We start from the raw sequence: 5,377 nt of genomic DNA, 5'->3' as shown, positions 1-5,377 counted from the left end.
CTCGTTGGGGTGCACTGTTGCTTTTTTGCTGACGGGGGGGTCGTTGCCTTGCTGCTGCTTGTGCATGGGAGGGGGAACTGAGGGGGGCTTTGGGGTTCTAACATTTAACTGTCATTCATTCTTTGGGGCACACCTCTGTTTTCGTGGATGTTTGTGAAGAAAAAGAATTTCAGGATGCATATTGTAATCATTTCTCTGACATAAATGCACCTATTGAACCTCTAATGCTCAATGGTGGGACAACCTTATCTGTGATTTGAATAGACAAATAAAAAGCAAGAACAGACCTAGAGCAAAAGAGACATGGGAGCCATGCAAGGCAGCATGAAACGATAGGGAATGGAAGGCAGGAGAAGAAGTTTGAGGAGAGAAGGTAATCTGTGATAGATAATACTGGCATTGCCACAAGGACAAGCTCTTTTATCTTTAGGTCACAGACGGATCGAAAATTCAGCAGTGTACTGTCTGGTGCTGTCAATGATTTTTTTTTATTCTTGATTTCTCCGGAGCTGAGGAGGGAAAGGAACATAAGAACTTAAGAAGTGGAAGAAGGGTTATGGCATTCATTCCTTTGGCCATGATCATCACAGCTCATCATCTGCCTCAACATTTTCTTGGCCTATCCACATAGCCTTCAATTAATTTAGGGTCCAGATATCTACTGACCTCTGTTCTGAGTGCAGTTGATAGCCGACTCTCCTGAGTCCTCCAGGTGAACAATTCTAACAATTTATTATTCCTGAAGTGAAGAAATTTCTCTTTATTTTCAGTTTTAAATGGCTAGCACTTACTCTGAGATTATGACCACTACTTCTGTATCTCCTATTCTTCCCGTATCTACTCTGATGATCCCTCTAAAAATTATACATGTTTTATTGTCACATTCTTTTAAATTTTAAAGAATAAAGGCCTAATCCACTCAGAATCGCCTGATATAAGATTCACCAGTGTGGTTGTCATCCCTGCAAGCAGACAGCTGAATCTTTGCAAACTCTCTCAGCAGCAAGCATGTTCCTTTTCTTCCACAAGAAGACCGATACCTTATACCATTGCCTGGTGTGTCCCTAAGTGATTTCATATTGCCTAGGTAAAATTAACCATTGCATTACTATGAAATATTAAATGTGAAAGCACCAATTCAGTAATTATATCTCTGAAATGAATGATGCAAAGTAAGATAAAGATCCAAAACTAATTTGGCTGCTGACCAGTCTCTCCCAGACAATAAGTATTCAATCCCTATGCTGTAATCACTTCCTCAAAACATCTCATTTCACTAGTTGTCTACTTACTCTCAAATCAGTAAAGTTGCCTCTACTTCATTAGGAGTTTGCAAAGATTCAACATGATATCTAAAACTTTCACAAATTTCTATAGATGTGTGGTAGAGAGTATATTGACTGGCTCCATCACAGCTTGTTATGGAAACACCAGTACCCTTAAATGGGAAATCCTACAACAAGTAGTGGATGCACCCAGTCCATCACAGGAAAACCCTTCCCCACCACTGATCGCAGGAAAGCACATCCATCTTCAAAGACACCCCACCACCCAGGCCATGCTCTCTTCTCACTGCTGCCATCGGATAGAAGGTACAGGACCCTCAGGACTCTCACTACCAGGTTCAGAAACACTTATTGCCCTTCAACCACTGGGGTCTTGAACCACAAACATGAGGAAATCTGCAGGTGCTGGAAATTCAAGCAATGCACACAAAATGCTGGTGGAACGCAGCAAGCCAGGCAGCATCTATAGGGAGAAGCACTGTCAACGTCTCAGCCCGAAACGTCGACAGTGCTTCTCCCTATAGATGCTGCCTGGCCTGCTGTGTTCCATCAGCATTTTGTGTGTGAGGCTCTTGAACTAGATGGGATAACTTCTCTCAACTTCATTTGCCCCATCGCTGAACTGTTCCCACAACTGCTCTTACTTTCAAGGACTCTTCATCTCATGGTCTTGATATTTATTGCTTATGTATTGACTTTCTTTCTTTCTTTCTTTTTGTCTCTGCTGTCTGTTGTCTTTTTCAGACTGGTTTCTCGCCCTGTTTCCCGCATTGATTCTATTTTGTTTATTGGATTTATTGTGTATGCTTGCAAGAAAATGAATCTCAGTTTGTAAATGGTGACATAGATATGCCTTGATAATAAATTTACTTTGAACTTGAACTTTGACACTTAAGCCTCATTTTAAAATTTCTACAATGGTCATATTGCAACAGGATAATGAAGGAGTAGAATTTTTTTCAATCAATCCCTCTCCCTTACTCCATATGTAGTGGTTAGAAAGTGGTAAGAGTCCCGTCTGTGTGAAATTTGTACATTCTCTCTGTGACTGCATGTTCCACTTGGGTTCTCCGGTTTCCTGACTTCTCAAAGATGTGCAGGTTGGTAGGTTAATTGGGCACTGTGAATTTGTAAATTTCCCGTTAGTGTAGTGAACAGCAGAAGCTGAACAAGTACTGTGGGGAGAATAACTGAGATTAGTGTAAATAGGCAACACAAACTTTCCAGCTCACGACTGGAAGAAAGTTGTCCAAGTTTTTCAGCTGACTCTCTGCTGAGCCAGTGGGAAGAGTAGGTCTCCTGTTTAACCCTGTAAAGTATGTTCGATGACCTGCATCTTTCACTAATAAAAGAAAGTTTCCAGCAAATTGATTGACTCCACACAGTCTCACTCCAGGATTCCCAGGAATATATAAAAGGATTAAAGATGGGTAAGCAATCAGAGATACAATCTTTCATACCAAGGACTTTGAAATCATCAGCTTCATGAAACTGAGGTGCATGTCAATTAGAAGATTCCTCAAATCTTTCCCGACTCATGAATTGACACAGAAGGAAACCAGCTGAAGGTGATCTGTGCTGATGTGGAGGCTAAGAAGATCTGTTCACTTTTGGGCTTATATTGAGCAAATTTTTAGCCTGATCTAACACATCCTGGATGAAGCATTAAGCTTCTTCCAGCATGCTTCAGAAAAGAGGCCATTGAGATTCTTGACAATTGGTAAAACTCTCAGGAATTTGCTTAAGTGCTTAAAAGATTGTACTTAATAACAAAGCACTCTGATTAACGTTAGCCTTCACACTTGAAAACAGTGAAGACAGTGATTCTTATAAACACAATTAAATTCAGAGATTATTCATCCATTTTCTGGCAAGTGTCCATTAACAATGCAACAGCACTTCATGCACTTAGACAGTTATAAGGGATTGAAAGGAAATTGGAGTTAGAAAAGGGAGGAGGCAAGGCTAAGCAAGCAAGAGCAAGAGAACAGGTTAAGGCCCATTACCTGGATCTTAGTAGATCATCTTCAGATAGGCTCTACTGCTACTACTGCCGCTGCTGTGTCTCTAAATCCATGTGGATAGCCAGAGTGAAAGGGATGAGGTTCTGGCACTGGGTGTCAGGTATCCAGAAGCAGAGCTGGTGTTTGAAGATGAGTGGACATGGGCTTCTAGCATTGGGATTTGTGGAGAGGTGAGTGGGAATCTCAGGCAATTTGACATACTAGGTACCATTTTTGCAAGACTTGTTTTCAAAAAATCTCTGGTGTGATTTTTTTCCAGTTTGCAAAAAAAAATCAAACATTTATGAAGAAAATACTTTGATTTGCAAACACATGAATTGCAATTAACTGATAGAACAAGGCACTGTCCATATGTTTTCTAATATTTTGATCCTGGTAAGGATATTTCAATCAACTAAAATTTTTATTTCAGCTCTAATGAATTTTCATTGACATGAAATATTAATTTTCTCTCTGCACAGTTATATTGTTTCCTGTATTTCTTGCTTTTATTTCAGACACCCAATATCCACTTTAGTTAGCTTTTCAACATAATTCTAATACATAATGGTAGTTTAGCATTAATTATTCTTTAATATAATGCTTATGCTAAACGAATTGGAGCTAACTGAGCTTGTTTATTTGAAGGTCTGTCTGTTAGGGATCTGCAAATTTCATCTGGCGGGAAGTTCAAGATCGATAGTAATAATCATTGTACTCTACCTGATTATGATGATTTCACTCCATAATCGAAGGAAGGCTGGAAGTGGGCCCAAAGTCTCCAGTATATAGACATAGTGACCACCAGATTTCTTAATGCTTGTTCCAAGTTCTGCATATGATAGAGCTCCTGGTACCCAAGGAGACAGATAAAATGTCTTAAAGCATTGGCATATTTCACTTTAAACTCTTCAATTTACTTATCAGTATTCATTTGTCCTTATTTGCAGTCCTTGGGATTTTTGTCTCCGATATTTATGGAAGGAGAAATTGTTGATATCCTGCATTATTACTACTCTCTTACTTTCTCCAACTTCATGGCCATTTTATTAAATGGTCAAAAGGAACAAAGCAAGTTAACTCTTCCAGTGTATGCACCAGTCAATGAATTGATGTTTGGCTACTGAACAGATTTCAAACAATTATCCTGCCTCCTATTCTTCAATGCCTTTGTTAAAAGATCCAAAATTTGTTATCTTCTATCCTCAAGATCTCATACTAAAAATAGATGGAGGATATCTTGGGGAGTGGGGGTGAGCTGACAGAAATTTTCAAGACATTGAGTGGACTTATTAAAGTCAATAGAAGGCGCCATGCTACTGTGTCACTTTGCTGTTATTACAACATCACTGGCTTGCACGTTATCATTTTAAGTATGCCTTCTGGCATTTCTCATTGAATAACATTTGACCCATTCTTCCTAGTGATGGTTGCATTTCCAGGCAATGATCTTATTATTCTTGGTGATGTATGTTTCTGCTATTGTTGCTGGACCACTTCATAACACAATGCCCAGTTTGGGTTAGCAGATCTATTCTGAGTCTATCCCATTTAACATGCTGTAATTGTAATGTCACATAGCATCATGGATGGTGTCTGCGTGGTGAAGGGATTTTGTCTCCACAGGAATGTGTAGAACTCACTTCTAGCAAAGCTGCAATGGACAAATGCACCAGACAAAGATAGGTTAGTAATCAGAATCAGAATCAGGTTGATTATCACAGGCATGTGACATGAAATTTTGCTAACTTAGCAGCAGCAGTTCAATGCAATACATAATCTAGAAGAGAGAATAAATAAATGGATCGATTTCAGTATATGTATATTGAATAGATTAAAATCCTGCAAAAACAGAAATACTATATTTTTTTTTAAAGTGAGGTAGTGTCCGAGGGTTCAATGTGCATTTAGGAATCGGATGGCAGCGGGGAAGAAGCTGATCCTGAATCGCTGAGTGTGTGTCTTCGTGATTCTGTACCTCCTACCTGATGGTGACAGTGAGCACCTCCTGGGTGCTGGAGGTCATTAATAATGGACGCTGCCTTTCTGAGTCACTGCTCCCTTAAGATGTCCCGGATATTTTGTAGG

This window comes from Hypanus sabinus, chromosome 8 (assembly GCF_030144855.1).
Source record: "Hypanus sabinus isolate sHypSab1 chromosome 8, sHypSab1.hap1, whole genome shotgun sequence".
NCBI classification, from domain to species: Eukaryota; Metazoa; Chordata; class Chondrichthyes; order Myliobatiformes; family Dasyatidae; genus Hypanus; species Hypanus sabinus.
Note: the sequence above shows the minus strand (reverse complement) of the source record.